The sequence below is a fragment of the Delphinapterus leucas genome, chromosome 18 (assembly GCF_059928025.1).
Source record: "Delphinapterus leucas isolate spDelLeu-1000000601 "Yukka" chromosome 18, BTC_Dleu_Yukka2, whole genome shotgun sequence".
NCBI classification, from domain to species: domain Eukaryota; kingdom Metazoa; phylum Chordata; class Mammalia; order Artiodactyla; family Monodontidae; genus Delphinapterus; species Delphinapterus leucas.
In genome coordinates this window covers 79142161-79161327 of record NC_143146.1, presented here as the reverse complement: position 1 = coordinate 79161327, position 19167 = coordinate 79142161, and positions in this window count along the sequence as shown.

Below are 19167 nucleotides of genomic sequence, written 5' to 3'. Positions count from 1 at the left end.
CTAACCCTAACCCTAACCCTAACCCTAACCCTAACCCTAACCCTAACCCTAACCCTAACCCTAACCCTAACCCTAACCCTAACCCTAACCCTAACCCTAACCCTAACCCTAACCCTAACCCTAACCCTAACCCTAACCCTAACCCTAACCCTAACCCTAACCCTAACCCTAACCCTAACCCTAACCCTAACCCTAACCCTAACCCTAACCCTAACCCTAACCCTAACCCTAACCCTAACCCTAACCCTAACCCTAACCCTAACCCTAACCCTAACCCTAACCCTAACCCTAACCCTAACCCTAACCCTAACCCTAACCCTAACCCTAACCCTAACCCTAACCCTAACCCTAACCCTAACCCTAACCCTAACCCTAACCCTAACCCTAACCCTAACCCTAACCCTAACCCTAACCCTAACCCTAACCCTAACCCTAACCCTAACCCTAACCCTAACCCTAACCCTAACCCTAACCCTAACCCTAACCCTAACCCTAACCCTAACCCTAACCCTAACCCTAACCCTAACCCTAACCCTAACCCTAACCCTAACCCTAACCCTAACCCTAACCCTAACCCTAACCCTAACCCTAACCCTAACCCTAACCCTAACCCTAACCCTAACCCTAACCCTAACCCTAACCCTAACCCTAACCCTAACCCTAACCCTAACCCTAACCCTAACCCTAACCCTAACCCTAACCCTAACCCTAACCCTAACCCTAACCCTAACCCTAACCCTAACCCTAACCCTAACCCTAACCCTAACCCTAACCCTAACCCTAACCCTAACCCTAACCCTAACCCTAACCCTAACCCTAACCCTAACCCTAACCCTAACCCTAACCCTAACCCTAACCCTAACCCTAACCCTAACCCTAACCCTAACCCTAACCCTAACCCTAACCCTAACCCTAACCCTAACCCTAACCCTAACCCTAACCCTAACCCTAACCCTAACCCTAACCCTAACCCTAACCCTAACCCTAACCCTAACCCTAACCCTAACCCTAACCCTAACCCTAACCCTAACCCTAACCCTAACCCTAACCCTAACCCTAACCCTAACCCTAACCCTAACCCTAACCCTAACCCTAACCCTAACCCTAACCCTAACCCTAACCCTAACCCTAACCCTAACCCTAACCCTAACCCTAACCCTAACCCTAACCCTAACCCTAACCCTAACCCTAACCCTAACCCTAACCCTAACCCTAACCCTAACCCTAACCCTAACCCTAACCCTAACCCTAACCCTAACCCTAACCCTAACCCTAACCCTAACCCTAACCCTAACCCTAACCCTAACCCTAACCCTAACCCTAACCCTAACCCTAACCCTAACCCTAACCCTAACCCTAACCCTAACCCTAACCCTAACCCTAACCCTAACCCTAACCCTAACCCTAACCCTAACCCTAACCCTAACCCTAACCCTAACCCTAACCCTAACCCTAACCCTAACCCTAACCCTAACCCTAACCCTAACCCTAACCCTAACCCTAACCCTAACCCTAACCCTAACCCTAACCCTAACCCTAACCCTAACCCTAACCCTAACCCTAACCCTAACCCTAACCCTAACCCTAACCCTAACCCTAACCCTAACCCTAACCCTAACCCTAACCCTAACCCTAACCCTAACCCTAACCCTAACCCTAACCCTAACCCTAACCCTAACCCTAACCCTAACCCTAACCCTAACCCTAACCCTAACCCTAACCCTAACCCTAACCCTAACCCTAACCCTAACCCTAACCCTAACCCTAACCCTAACCCTAACCCTAACCCTAACCCTAACCCTAACCCTAACCCTAACCCTAACCCTAACCCTAACCCTAACCCTAACCCTAACCCTAACCCTAACCCTAACCCTAACCCTAACCCTAACCCTAACCCTAACCCTAACCCTAACCCTAACCCTAACCCTAACCCTAACCCTAACCCTAACCCTAACCCTAACCCTAACCCTAACCCTAACCCTAACCCTAACCCTAACCCTAACCCTAACCCTAACCCTAACCCTAACCCTAACCCTAACCCTAACCCTAACCCTAACCCTAACCCTAACCCTAACCCTAACCCTAACCCTAACCCTAACCCTAACCCTAACCCTAACCCTAACCCTAACCCTAACCCTAACCCTAACCCTAACCCTAACCCTAACCCTAACCCTAACCCTAACCCTAACCCTAACCCTAACCCTAACCCTAACCCTAACCCTAACCCTAACCCTAACCCTAACCCTAACCCTAACCCTAACCCTAACCCTAACCCTAACCCTAACCCTAACCCTAACCCTAACCCTAACCCTAACCCTAACCCTAACCCTAACCCTAACCCTAACCCTAACCCTAACCCTAACCCTAACCCTAACCCTAACCCTAACCCTAACCCTAACCCTAACCCTAACCCTAACCCTAACCCTAACCCTAACCCTAACCCTAACCCTAACCCTAACCCTAACCCTAACCCTAACCCTAACCCTAACCCTAACCCTAACCCTAACCCTAACCCTAACCCTAACCCTAACCCTAACCCTAACCCTAACCCTAACCCTAACCCTAACCCTAACCCTAACCCTAACCCTAACCCTAACCCTAACCCTAACCCTAACCCTAACCCTAACCCTAACCCTAACCCTAACCCTAACCCTAACCCTAACCCTAACCCTAACCCTAACCCTAACCCTAACCCTAACCCTAACCCTAACCCTAACCCTAACCCTAACCCTAACCCTAACCCTAACCCTAACCCTAACCCTAACCCTAACCCTAACCCTAACCCTAACCCTAACCCTAACCCTAACCCTAACCCTAACCCTAACCCTAACCCTAACCCTAACCCTAACCCTAACCCTAACCCTAACCCTAACCCTAACCCTAACCCTAACCCTAACCCTAACCCTAACCCTAACCCTAACCCTAACCCTAACCCTAACCCTAACCCTAACCCTAACCCTAACCCTAACCCTAACCCTAACCCTAACCCTAACCCTAACCCTAACCCTAACCCTAACCCTAACCCTAACCCTAACCCTAACCCTAACCCTAACCCTAACCCTAACCCTAACCCTAACCCTAACCCTAACCCTAACCCTAACCCTAACCCTAACCCTAACCCTAACCCTAACCCTAACCCTAACCCTAACCCTAACCCTAACCCTAACCCTAACCCTAACCCTAACCCTAACCCTAACCCTAACCCTAACCCTAACCCTAACCCTAACCCTAACCCTAACCCTAACCCTAACCCTAACCCTAACCCTAACCCTAACCCTAACCCTAACCCTAACCCTAACCCTAACCCTAACCCTAACCCTAACCCTAACCCTAACCCTAACCCTAACCCTAACCCTAACCCTAACCCTAACCCTAACCCTAACCCTAACCCTAACCCTAACCCTAACCCTAACCCTAACCCTAACCCTAACCCTAACCCTAACCCTAACCCTAACCCTAACCCTAACCCTAACCCTAACCCTAACCCTAACCCTAACCCTAACCCTAACCCTAACCCTAACCCTAACCCTAACCCTAACCCTAACCCTAACCCTAACCCTAACCCTAACCCTAACCCTAACCCTAACCCTAACCCTAACCCTAACCCTAACCCTAACCCTAACCCTAACCCTAACCCTAACCCTAACCCTAACCCTAACCCTAACCCTAACCCTAACCCTAACCCTAACCCTAACCCTAACCCTAACCCTAACCCTAACCCTAACCCTAACCCTAACCCTAACCCTAACCCTAACCCTAACCCTAACCCTAACCCTAACCCTAACCCTAACCCTAACCCTAACCCTAACCCTAACCCTAACCCTAACCCTAACCCTAACCCTAACCCTAACCCTAACCCTAACCCTAACCCTAACCCTAACCCTAACCCTAACCCTAACCCTAACCCTAACCCTAACCCTAACCCTAACCCTAACCCTAACCCTAACCCTAACCCTAACCCTAACCCTAACCCTAACCCTAACCCTAACCCTAACCCTAACCCTAACCCTAACCCTAACCCTAACCCTAACCCTAACCCTAACCCTAACCCTAACCCTAACCCTAACCCTAACCCTAACCCTAACCCTAACCCTAACCCTAACCCTAACCCTAACCCTAACCCTAACCCTAACCCTAACCCTAACCCTAACCCTAACCCTAACCCTAACCCTAACCCTAACCCTAACCCTAACCCTAACCCTAACCCTAACCCTAACCCTAACCCTAACCCTAACCCTAACCCTAACCCTAACCCTAACCCTAACCCTAACCCTAACCCTAACCCTAACCCTAACCCTAACCCTAACCCTAACCCTAACCCTAACCCTAACCCTAACCCTAACCCTAACCCTAACCCTAACCCTAACCCTAACCCTAACCCTAACCCTAACCCTAACCCTAACCCTAACCCTAACCCTAACCCTAACCCTAACCCTAACCCTAACCCTAACCCTAACCCTAACCCTAACCCTAACCCTAACCCTAACCCTAACCCTAACCCTAACCCTAACCCTAACCCTAACCCTAACCCTAACCCTAACCCTAACCCTAACCCTAACCCTAACCCTAACCCTAACCCTAACCCTAACCCTAACCCTAACCCTAACCCTAACCCTAACCCTAACCCTAACCCTAACCCTAACCCTAACCCTAACCCTAACCCTAACCCTAACCCTAACCCTAACCCTAACCCTAACCCTAACCCTAACCCTAACCCTAACCCTAACCCTAACCCTAACCCTAACCCTAACCCTAACCCTAACCCTAACCCTAACCCTAACCCTAACCCTAACCCTAACCCTAACCCTAACCCTAACCCTAACCCTAACCCTAACCCTAACCCTAACCCTAACCCTAACCCTAACCCTAACCCTAACCCTAACCCTAACCCTAACCCTAACCCTAACCCTAACCCTAACCCTAACCCTAACCCTAACCCTAACCCTAACCCTAACCCTAACCCTAACCCTAACCCTAACCCTAACCCTAACCCTAACCCTAACCCTAACCCTAACCCTAACCCTAACCCTAACCCTAACCCTAACCCTAACCCTAACCCTAACCCTAACCCTAACCCTAACCCTAACCCTAACCCTAACCCTAACCCTAACCCTAACCCTAACCCTAACCCTAACCCTAACCCTAACCCTAACCCTAACCCTAACCCTAACCCTAACCCTAACCCTAACCCTAACCCTAACCCTAACCCTAACCCTAACCCTAACCCTAACCCTAACCCTAACCCTAACCCTAACCCTAACCCTAACCCTAACCCTAACCCTAACCCTAACCCTAACCCTAACCCTAACCCTAACCCTAACCCTAACCCTAACCCTAACCCTAACCCTAACCCTAACCCTAACCCTAACCCTAACCCTAACCCTAACCCTAACCCTAACCCTAACCCTAACCCTAACCCTAACCCTAACCCTAACCCTAACCCTAACCCTAACCCTAACCCTAACCCTAACCCTAACCCTAACCCTAACCCTAACCCTAACCCTAACCCTAACCCTAACCCTAACCCTAACCCTAACCCTAACCCTAACCCTAACCCTAACCCTAACCCTAACCCTAACCCTAACCCTAACCCTAACCCTAACCCTAACCCTAACCCTAACCCTAACCCTAACCCTAACCCTAACCCTAACCCTAACCCTAACCCTAACCCTAACCCTAACCCTAACCCTAACCCTAACCCTAACCCTAACCCTAACCCTAACCCTAACCCTAACCCTAACCCTAACCCTAACCCTAACCCTAACCCTAACCCTAACCCTAACCCTAACCCTAACCCTAACCCTAACCCTAACCCTAACCCTAACCCTAACCCTAACCCTAACCCTAACCCTAACCCTAACCCTAACCCTAACCCTAACCCTAACCCTAACCCTAACCCTAACCCTAACCCTAACCCTAACCCTAACCCTAACCCTAACCCTAACCCTAACCCTAACCCTAACCCTAACCCTAACCCTAACCCTAACCCTAACCCTAACCCTAACCCTAACCCTAACCCTAACCCTAACCCTAACCCTAACCCTAACCCTAACCCTAACCCTAACCCTAACCCTAACCCTAACCCTAACCCTAACCCTAACCCTAACCCTAACCCTAACCCTAACCCTAACCCTAACCCTAACCCTAACCCTAACCCTAACCCTAACCCTAACCCTAACCCTAACCCTAACCCTAACCCTAACCCTAACCCTAACCCTAACCCTAACCCTAACCCTAACCCTAACCCTAACCCTAACCCTAACCCTAACCCTAACCCTAACCCTAACCCTAACCCTAACCCTAACCCTAACCCTAACCCTAACCCTAACCCTAACCCTAACCCTAACCCTAACCCTAACCCTAACCCTAACCCTAACCCTAACCCTAACCCTAACCCTAACCCTAACCCTAACCCTAACCCTAACCCTAACCCTAACCCTAACCCTAACCCTAACCCTAACCCTAACCCTAACCCTAACCCTAACCCTAACCCTAACCCTAACCCTAACCCTAACCCTAACCCTAACCCTAACCCTAACCCTAACCCTAACCCTAACCCTAACCCTAACCCTAACCCTAACCCTAACCCTAACCCTAACCCTAACCCTAACCCTAACCCTAACCCTAACCCTAACCCTAACCCTAACCCTAACCCTAACCCTAACCCTAACCCTAACCCTAACCCTAACCCTAACCCTAACCCTAACCCTAACCCTAACCCTAACCCTAACCCTAACCCTAACCCTAACCCTAACCCTAACCCTAACCCTAACCCTAACCCTAACCCTAACCCTAACCCTAACCCTAACCCTAACCCTAACCCTAACCCTAACCCTAACCCTAACCCTAACCCTAACCCTAACCCTAACCCTAACCCTAACCCTAACCCTAACCCTAACCCTAACCCTAACCCTAACCCTAACCCTAACCCTAACCCTAACCCTAACCCTAACCCTAACCCTAACCCTAACCCTAACCCTAACCCTAACCCTAACCCTAACCCTAACCCTAACCCTAACCCTAACCCTAACCCTAACCCTAACCCTAACCCTAACCCTAACCCTAACCCTAACCCTAACCCTAACCCTAACCCTAACCCTAACCCTAACCCTAACCCTAACCCTAACCCTAACCCTAACCCTAACCCTAACCCTAACCCTAACCCTAACCCTAACCCTAACCCTAACCCTAACCCTAACCCTAACCCTAACCCTAACCCTAACCCTAACCCTAACCCTAACCCTAACCCTAACCCTAACCCTAACCCTAACCCTAACCCTAACCCTAACCCTAACCCTAACCCTAACCCTAACCCTAACCCTAACCCTAACCCTAACCCTAACCCTAACCCTAACCCTAACCCTAACCCTAACCCTAACCCTAACCCTAACCCTAACCCTAACCCTAACCCTAACCCTAACCCTAACCCTAACCCTAACCCTAACCCTAACCCTAACCCTAACCCTAACCCTAACCCTAACCCTAACCCTAACCCTAACCCTAACCCTAACCCTAACCCTAACCCTAACCCTAACCCTAACCCTAACCCTAACCCTAACCCTAACCCTAACCCTAACCCTAACCCTAACCCTAACCCTAACCCTAACCCTAACCCTAACCCTAACCCTAACCCTAACCCTAACCCTAACCCTAACCCTAACCCTAACCCTAACCCTAACCCTAACCCTAACCCTAACCCTAACCCTAACCCTAACCCTAACCCTAACCCTAACCCTAACCCTAACCCTAACCCTAACCCTAACCCTAACCCTAACCCTAACCCTAACCCTAACCCTAACCCTAACCCTAACCCTAACCCTAACCCTAACCCTAACCCTAACCCTAACCCTAACCCTAACCCTAACCCTAACCCTAACCCTAACCCTAACCCTAACCCTAACCCTAACCCTAACCCTAACCCTAACCCTAACCCTAACCCTAACCCTAACCCTAACCCTAACCCTAACCCTAACCCTAACCCTAACCCTAACCCTAACCCTAACCCTAACCCTAACCCTAACCCTAACCCTAACCCTAACCCTAACCCTAACCCTAACCCTAACCCTAACCCTAACCCTAACCCTAACCCTAACCCTAACCCTAACCCTAACCCTAACCCTAACCCTAACCCTAACCCTAACCCTAACCCTAACCCTAACCCTAACCCTAACCCTAACCCTAACCCTAACCCTAACCCTAACCCTAACCCTAACCCTAACCCTAACCCTAACCCTAACCCTAACCCTAACCCTAACCCTAACCCTAACCCTAACCCTAACCCTAACCCTAACCCTAACCCTAACCCTAACCCTAACCCTAACCCTAACCCTAACCCTAACCCTAACCCTAACCCTAACCCTAACCCTAACCCTAACCCTAACCCTAACCCTAACCCTAACCCTAACCCTAACCCTAACCCTAACCCTAACCCTAACCCTAACCCTAACCCTAACCCTAACCCTAACCCTAACCCTAACCCTAACCCTAACCCTAACCCTAACCCTAACCCTAACCCTAACCCTAACCCTAACCCTAACCCTAACCCTAACCCTAACCCTAACCCTAACCCTAACCCTAACCCTAACCCTAACCCTAACCCTAACCCTAACCCTAACCCTAACCCTAACCCTAACCCTAACCCTAACCCTAACCCTAACCCTAACCCTAACCCTAACCCTAACCCTAACCCTAACCCTAACCCTAACCCTAACCCTAACCCTAACCCTAACCCTAACCCTAACCCTAACCCTAACCCTAACCCTAACCCTAACCCTAACCCTAACCCTAACCCTAACCCTAACCCTAACCCTAACCCTAACCCTAACCCTAACCCTAACCCTAACCCTAACCCTAACCCTAACCCTAACCCTAACCCTAACCCTAACCCTAACCCTAACCCTAACCCTAACCCTAACCCTAACCCTAACCCTAACCCTAACCCTAACCCTAACCCTAACCCTAACCCTAACCCTAACCCTAACCCTAACCCTAACCCTAACCCTAACCCTAACCCTAACCCTAACCCTAACCCTAACCCTAACCCTAACCCTAACCCTAACCCTAACCCTAACCCTAACCCTAACCCTAACCCTAACCCTAACCCTAACCCTAACCCTAACCCTAACCCTAACCCTAACCCTAACCCTAACCCTAACCCTAACCCTAACCCTAACCCTAACCCTAACCCTAACCCTAACCCTAACCCTAACCCTAACCCTAACCCTAACCCTAACCCTAACCCTAACCCTAACCCTAACCCTAACCCTAACCCTAACCCTAACCCTAACCCTAACCCTAACCCTAACCCTAACCCTAACCCTAACCCTAACCCTAACCCTAACCCTAACCCTAACCCTAACCCTAACCCTAACCCTAACCCTAACCCTAACCCTAACCCTAACCCTAACCCTAACCCTAACCCTAACCCTAACCCTAACCCTAACCCTAACCCTAACCCTAACCCTAACCCTAACCCTAACCCTAACCCTAACCCTAACCCTAACCCTAACCCTAACCCTAACCCTAACCCTAACCCTAACCCTAACCCTAACCCTAACCCTAACCCTAACCCTAACCCTAACCCTAACCCTAACCCTAACCCTAACCCTAACCCTAACCCTAACCCTAACCCTAACCCTAACCCTAACCCTAACCCTAACCCTAACCCTAACCCTAACCCTAACCCTAACCCTAACCCTAACCCTAACCCTAACCCTAACCCTAACCCTAACCCTAACCCTAACCCTAACCCTAACCCTAACCCTAACCCTAACCCTAACCCTAACCCTAACCCTAACCCTAACCCTAACCCTAACCCTAACCCTAACCCTAACCCTAACCCTAACCCTAACCCTAACCCTAACCCTAACCCTAACCCTAACCCTAACCCTAACCCTAACCCTAACCCTAACCCTAACCCTAACCCTAACCCTAACCCTAACCCTAACCCTAACCCTAACCCTAACCCTAACCCTAACCCTAACCCTAACCCTAACCCTAACCCTAACCCTAACCCTAACCCTAACCCTAACCCTAACCCTAACCCTAACCCTAACCCTAACCCTAACCCTAACCCTAACCCTAACCCTAACCCTAACCCTAACCCTAACCCTAACCCTAACCCTAACCCTAACCCTAACCCTAACCCTAACCCTAACCCTAACCCTAACCCTAACCCTAACCCTAACCCTAACCCTAACCCTAACCCTAACCCTAACCCTAACCCTAACCCTAACCCTAACCCTAACCCTAACCCTAACCCTAACCCTAACCCTAACCCTAACCCTAACCCTAACCCTAACCCTAACCCTAACCCTAACCCTAACCCTAACCCTAACCCTAACCCTAACCCTAACCCTAACCCTAACCCTAACCCTAACCCTAACCCTAACCCTAACCCTAACCCTAACCCTAACCCTAACCCTAACCCTAACCCTAACCCTAACCCTAACCCTAACCCTAACCCTAACCCTAACCCTAACCCTAACCCTAACCCTAACCCTAACCCTAACCCTAACCCTAACCCTAACCCTAACCCTAACCCTAACCCTAACCCTAACCCTAACCCTAACCCTAACCCTAACCCTAACCCTAACCCTAACCCTAACCCTAACCCTAACCCTAACCCTAACCCTAACCCTAACCCTAACCCTAACCCTAACCCTAACCCTAACCCTAACCCTAACCCTAACCCTAACCCTAACCCTAACCCTAACCCTAACCCTAACCCTAACCCTAACCCTAACCCTAACCCTAACCCTAACCCTAACCCTAACCCTAACCCTAACCCTAACCCTAACCCTAACCCTAACCCTAACCCTAACCCTAACCCTAACCCTAACCCTAACCCTAACCCTAACCCTAACCCTAACCCTAACCCTAACCCTAACCCTAACCCTAACCCTAACCCTAACCCTAACCCTAACCCTAACCCTAACCCTAACCCTAACCCTAACCCTAACCCTAACCCTAACCCTAACCCTAACCCTAACCCTAACCCTAACCCTAACCCTAACCCTAACCCTAACCCTAACCCTAACCCTAACCCTAACCCTAACCCTAACCCTAACCCTAACCCTAACCCTAACCCTAACCCTAACCCTAACCCTAACCCTAACCCTAACCCTAACCCTAACCCTAACCCTAACCCTAACCCTAACCCTAACCCTAACCCTAACCCTAACCCTAACCCTAACCCTAACCCTAACCCTAACCCTAACCCTAACCCTAACCCTAACCCTAACCCTAACCCTAACCCTAACCCTAACCCTAACCCTAACCCTAACCCTAACCCTAACCCTAACCCTAACCCTAACCCTAACCCTAACCCTAACCCTAACCCTAACCCTAACCCTAACCCTAACCCTAACCCTAACCCTAACCCTAACCCTAACCCTAACCCTAACCCTAACCCTAACCCTAACCCTAACCCTAACCCTAACCCTAACCCTAACCCTAACCCTAACCCTAACCCTAACCCTAACCCTAACCCTAACCCTAACCCTAACCCTAACCCTAACCCTAACCCTAACCCTAACCCTAACCCTAACCCTAACCCTAACCCTAACCCTAACCCTAACCCTAACCCTAACCCTAACCCTAACCCTAACCCTAACCCTAACCCTAACCCTAACCCTAACCCTAACCCTAACCCTAACCCTAACCCTAACCCTAACCCTAACCCTAACCCTAACCCTAACCCTAACCCTAACCCTAACCCTAACCCTAACCCTAACCCTAACCCTAACCCTAACCCTAACCCTAACCCTAACCCTAACCCTAACCCTAACCCTAACCCTAACCCTAACCCTAACCCTAACCCTAACCCTAACCCTAACCCTAACCCTAACCCTAACCCTAACCCTAACCCTAACCCTAACCCTAACCCTAACCCTAACCCTAACCCTAACCCTAACCCTAACCCTAACCCTAACCCTAACCCTAACCCTAACCCTAACCCTAACCCTAACCCTAACCCTAACCCTAACCCTAACCCTAACCCTAACCCTAACCCTAACCCTAACCCTAACCCTAACCCTAACCCTAACCCTAACCCTAACCCTAACCCTAACCCTAACCCTAACCCTAACCCTAACCCTAACCCTAACCCTAACCCTAACCCTAACCCTAACCCTAACCCTAACCCTAACCCTAACCCTAACCCTAACCCTAACCCTAACCCTAACCCTAACCCTAACCCTAACCCTAACCCTAACCCTAACCCTAACCCTAACCCTAACCCTAACCCTAACCCTAACCCTAACCCTAACCCTAACCCTAACCCTAACCCTAACCCTAACCCTAACCCTAACCCTAACCCTAACCCTAACCCTAACCCTAACCCTAACCCTAACCCTAACCCTAACCCTAACCCTAACCCTAACCCTAACCCTAACCCTAACCCTAACCCTAACCCTAACCCTAACCCTAACCCTAACCCTAACCCTAACCCTAACCCTAACCCTAACCCTAACCCTAACCCTAACCCTAACCCTAACCCTAACCCTAACCCTAACCCTAACCCTAACCCTAACCCTAACCCTAACCCTAACCCTAACCCTAACCCTAACCCTAACCCTAACCCTAACCCTAACCCTAACCCTAACCCTAACCCTAACCCTAACCCTAACCCTAACCCTAACCCTAACCCTAACCCTAACCCTAACCCTAACCCTAACCCTAACCCTAACCCTAACCCTAACCCTAACCCTAACCCTAACCCTAACCCTAACCCTAACCCTAACCCTAACCCTAACCCTAACCCTAACCCTAACCCTAACCCTAACCCTAACCCTAACCCTAACCCTAACCCTAACCCTAACCCTAACCCTAACCCTAACCCTAACCCTAACCCTAACCCTAACCCTAACCCTAACCCTAACCCTAACCCTAACCCTAACCCTAACCCTAACCCTAACCCTAACCCTAACCCTAACCCTAACCCTAACCCTAACCCTAAACCCTAACCCTAACCCTAACCCTAACCCTAACCCTAACCCTAACCCTAACCCTAACCCTAACCCTAACCCTAACCCTAACCCTAACCCTAACCCTAACCCTAACCCTAACCCTAACCCTAACCCTAACCCTAACCCTAACCCTAACCCTAACCCTAACCCTAACCCTAACCCTAACCCTAACCCTAACCCTAACCCTAACCCTAACCCTAACCCTAACCCTAACCCTAACCCTAACCCTAACCCTAACCCTAACCCTAACCCTAACCCTAACCCTAACCCTAACCCTAACCCTAACCCTAACCCTAACCCTAACCCTAACCCTAACCCTAACCCTAACCCTAACCCTAACCCTAACCCTAACCCTAACCCTAACCCTAACCCTAACCCTAACCCTAACCCTAACCCTAACCCTAACCCTAACCCTAACCCTAACCCTAACCCTAACCCTAACCCTAACCCTAACCCTAACCCTAACCCTAACCCTAACCCTAACCCTAACCCTAACCCTAACCCTAACCCTAACCCTAACCCTAACCCTAACCCTAACCCTAACCCTAACCCTAACCCTAACCCTAACCCTAACCCTAACCCTAACCCTAACCCTAACCCTAACCCTAACCCTAACCCTAACCCTAACCCTAACCCTAACCCTAACCCTAACCCTAACCCTAACCCTAACCCTAACCCTAACCCTAACCCTAACCCTAACCCTAACCCTAACCCTAACCCTAACCCTAACCCTAACCCTAACCCTAACCCTAACCCTAACCCTAACCCTAACCCTAACCCTAACCCTAACCCTAACCCTAACCCTAACCCTAACCCTAACCCTAACCCTAACCCTAACCCTAACCCTAACCCTAACCCTAACCCTAACCCTAACCCTAACCCTAACCCTAACCCTAACCCTAACCCTAACCCTAACCCTAACCCTAACCCTAACCCTAACCCTAACCCTAACCCTAACCCTAACCCTAACCCTAACCCTAACCCTAACCCTAACCCTAACCCTAACCCTAACCCTAACCCTAACCCTAACCCTAACCCTAACCCTAACCCTAACCCTAACCCTAACCCTAACCCTAACCCTAACCCTAACCCTAACCCTAACCCTAACCCTAACCCTAACCCTAACCCTAACCCTAACCCTAACCCTAACCCTAACCCTAACCCTAACCCTAACCCTAACCCTAACCCTAACCCTAACCCTAACCCTAACCCTAACCCTAACCCTAACCCTAACCCTAACCCTAACCCTAACCCTAACCCTAACCCTAACCCTAACCCTAACCCTAACCCTAACCCTAACCCTAACCCTAACCCTAACCCTAACCCTAACCCTAACCCTAACCCTAACCCTAACCCTAACCCTAACCCTAACCCTAACCCTAACCCTAACCCTAACCCTAACCCTAACCCTAACCCTAACCCTAACCCTAACCCTAACCCTAACCCTAACCCTAACCCTAACCCTAACCCTAACCCTAACCCTAACCCTAACCCTAACCCTAACCCTAACCCTAACCCTAACCCTAACCCTAACCCTAACCCTAACCCTAACCCTAACCCTAACCCTAACCCTAACCCTAACCCTAACCCTAACCCTAACCCTAACCCTAACCCTAACCCTAACCCTAACCCTAACCCTAACCCTAACCCTAACCCTAACCCTAACCCTAACCCTAACCCTAACCCTAACCCTAACCCTAACCCTAACCCTAACCCTAACCCTAACCCTAACCCTAACCCTAACCCTAACCCTAACCCTAACCCTAACCCTAACCCTAACCCTAACTAACCCTAACCCTAACCCTAACCCTAACCCTAACCCTAACCCTAACCCTAACCCTAACCCTAACCCTAACCCTAACCCTAACCCTAACCCTAACCCTAACCCTAACCCTAACCCTAACCCTAACCCTAACCCTAACCCTAACCCTAACCCTAACCCTAACCCTAACCCTAACCCTAACCCTAACCCTAACCCTAACCCCTAACCCTAACCCTAACCCTAACCCTAACCCTAACCCTAACCCTAACCCTAACCCTAACCCTAACCCTAACCCTAACCCTAACCCTAACCCTAACCCTAACCCTAACCCTAACCCTAACCCTAACCCTAACCCTAACCCTAACCCTAACCCTAACCCTAACCCTAACCCTAACCCTAACCCTAACCCTAACCCTAACCCTAACCCTAACCCTAACCCTAACCCTAACCCTAACCCTAACCCTAACCCTAACCCTAACCCTAACCCTAACCCTAACCCTAACCCTAACCCTAACCCTAACCCTAACCCTAACCCTAACCCTAACCCTAACCCTAACCCTAACCCTAACCCTAACCCTAACCCTAAACCCTAACCCTAACCCTAACCCTAACCCTAACCCTAAACCCTAACCCTAACCCTAACCCTAACCCTAACCCTAACCTAACCCTAACCCTAACCTAACCCTAACCTAACCCTAACCTAACCCTAACCCTAACCTAACCCTAACCTAACCCTAACCTAACCCTAACCCTACCCTAACCCTAACCCTAACCCTAACCCTAACCCTAACCCTAACCCTAACCCTAACCCTAACCCTAACCCTAACCCTAACCCTAACCCTAACCCTAAACCCTAACCCTAACCCTAACCCTAACCCTAACCCTAACCCTAACCCGTACCCTAACCCGTACCCTAACCCGTACCCTAACCCCTAACCCTAACCCTAACCCTAACCCTAACCCTAACCCTAACCCTAACCCCTAACCCTAACCCTAACCCTAACCCTAACCCTAACCCTAACCCTAACCCGTACCCTAACCCGTACCCTAACCCGTACCCTAACCCTAACCCTAACCCGTACCCTAAACCCGTACCCTAACCCGTACCCTAACCCGTACCCTAACCCGTACCCTAACCCTAACCCGTACCCTAACCCGTACCCTAACCCGTACCCTAACCCGTACCCTAACCCGTACCCTAACCCTAACCCGTACCCTAACCCTAACCCTAACCCGTACCCTAACCCTAACCCGTACCCTAACCCTAACCCTAACCCTAACCCTAACCCTAACCCTAACCCTAACACTAACCCTAACACTAACCCGTACCCTAACACTAACCCGTACCCTAACACGTACGCTCACCCTAAACTGTTGTCGTACCCTAACCTGTACCCTAAACCGGCCCCGTCCCCTAACCCTAACCCTTACCCGAAGCCTTACCCTCACCCGTCCCCTAATCCTAAACCGTACGCTAACACTAACCCTTATCCTAACACGTACGCTCACCCTAAACCATTGTCGTACCCTAACCTGTACCCTATACCGTCCCCGTCCCCTAACCCTAACCCTAACCCTAACCCTTACCTGAAGCCTTACCCTCACCCGTCCCATAATCCTAACCCGTACGCTAACACTAACCCGTAACCTAACACGTACGCTCACCCTAAACATTTGTCGTACCCTAACCTGTACCCTAAACCGTACCCGTCCCCTAACGCTAACCCTAACCCTAACCCTAACCCTTACCCGAAGCCTTACCCTCACCCGTCCCCTAATCCTAAACCGTACGCTAACACTAACCCGTACCCTAACACGTACGCTCACCCTAAACCGTTGTCGTACCCTAACCTGTACCCTAAACCGTCCCCGTCCCCGTCCCCTAACACTAACCCTAACCCTTACCCAAAGCCTTACTCTCACCCGTCCCCTAATCCTAACCCGTACGCTAACACTAACCCGTACCCTAACACGTACGCTCACCTTAAACCGTTGTCGTACACTAACCTGTACCCTGAACCGTCCCTGTACCCTAACCCTAAACCTAACCCTAACCCTAACCCTAACCCTTACCCGAAGCCTTACCCTCACCCGTCCCCTAATCCTAACCCGTACGCTAACACTAACCCGTACCCTAACACGTACGCTCACCCTAAACCGTTGTCGTACCCTAACCTGTACCCTAAACCGTCCCCGTTCCCTAACCCTAACCCGAACCCTAACCCTAACCCTAACCCTTACCCGAAGCCGTACCCTCACCCGTCCCCTAATCGTAACCCGTACACTAACACTAACCCGTACACTAACACGTACGCTCAACCTAAATCTTTGTCGTACCCTAACCTGTACCCTAAACCGTCCCCGTCCCCTAACCCTAACCCTAACCCTAACCCTATCCCTAACCCTTACCCGAAGCCTTACCCTCACCCGTCCCCTAATCCTAACCCGTACGCTAACACTAACCCGTACCCTAACACGTACGCTCACCCTAAAACGTTATCGTACCCTAACCTGTACCCTAAACCGTCCCCGTCCCCTAACCCTAACCCTAACACTAACCCTTACCCGAAGCCTTACCCCCACCCGTCCCCTAATCCTAACACGTACGCTAACACTAATCCGTACCCTAACACGTACGCTCACCCTAAACCGTTGACGTACCCTAACCTGTACCCTAAACCGTCCCCGTCCCCTAACCCTAACCCTAACACTAACCCTTACCCGAAGCTTTACCCTCACCCATCCCCTAATCCTAACCCGTACGCTAACACTAACCCGTACCCTAACACGTACGCTCAACCTAAACCGTTGTCGTACCCTAACCTGTACCCTAAACCGTCCCCGTTCCCTAACCCTAACCCTAACCCTAACCCTTACCCGAAGACTTACCCTCACCCGTCCCCTAATCCTAACCCGTACGCTAACACTAACCCGTACCCTAACACGTACGCTCACCCTAAACCGTTGTCGTACCCTAACCTGTACCCTAAACCGTCCCCGTTCCCTAACCCTAACCCGAACCCTAACCCTAACCCTAACCCTTACCCGAAGCCGTACCCTCACCCGTCCCCTAATCGTAACCCGTACACTAACACTAACCCGTACACTAACACGTACGCTCAACCTAAATCTTTGTCGTACCCTAACCTGTACCCTAAACCGTCCCCGTCCCCTAACCCTAACCCTAACCCTAACCCTATCCCTAACCCTTACCCGAAGCCTTACCCTCACCCGTCCCCTAATCCTAACCCGTACGCTAACACTAACCCGTACCCTAACACGTACGCTCACCCTAAAACGTTATCGTACCCTAACCTGTACCCTAAACCGTCCCCGTCCCCTAACCCTAACCCTAACACTAACCCTTACCCGAAGCCTTACCCCCACCCGTCCCCTAATCCTAACACGTACGCTAACACTAATCCGTACCCTAACACGTACGCTCACCCTAAACCTTTGTCGTACCCTAACCTGTACCCTAAACCGTCCCCGTCCCCTAACCCTAACCCTAACCCTAACCTTAACCCTAACCCTTACCCGAAGCCTTACCCTCACCCGTTCCCTAATCCTAACCCGTACGCTAACACTAACCCGTACCCTAACACGTACGCTCACCCTAAACCGTTGTCGTACCCTAACCTGTACCCTAAACCGTCCCCGTCCCCTAACCCTAACCCTAACCCTAACTCTTACCCGAAGCCTTACCCTCACTCGTCCCCTAATCCTAACCCGTACGCTAACACTTACTCGTACCCTAACACGTACGCTCACCCTAAACCGTTGTCGTACACTAAACTGTACCCTAAACCGTCCCCGTCCCCTAACCCTAACCCTAACCCTAACCCTAACCCTTACCCGAAGCCTTACCCTCACCCGTCCCATAATCCTAACCCGTACGCTAACACTAAACCGTACCCTAACACGTACGCTCACCATAAACCTTTGTAGTACCCTAACCTGTAACCTAAACCGTACCCGTCCCCTAACGCTAACCCTAATCCTAACCCTAACCCTTACCCGAAGCCTTACCCTCACCCGTCCCCTAATCCTAACCCGTACGCTACCACTAACCCGTACCCTAACACGTACGCTCACCCTAAACCATTGTCGTACCCTAACCTGTACCCTAAACCGTCCCCGTCCCCGTCCCCTAACACTAACCCTAACCTTTACCCGAAGCCTTACCCTCACCCGTCCCCTAATCCTAACCCGTACGCTAACACTAACCCGTACCCTAACACGTACGCTCACCCTAAACCGTTGTCGTACCCTAACCTGTACCCTGAACCGTCCCCGTACCCTAACCCTAAACCTAACCCTAACCCTAACTCTAACCCTTACCCGAAGCCTTACCCTCACCCGTCCCCTAATCCTAACCCGTACGCTAACACTAACCCGTACCCTAACACGTACGCTCACCCTAAACCGTTGACGTAC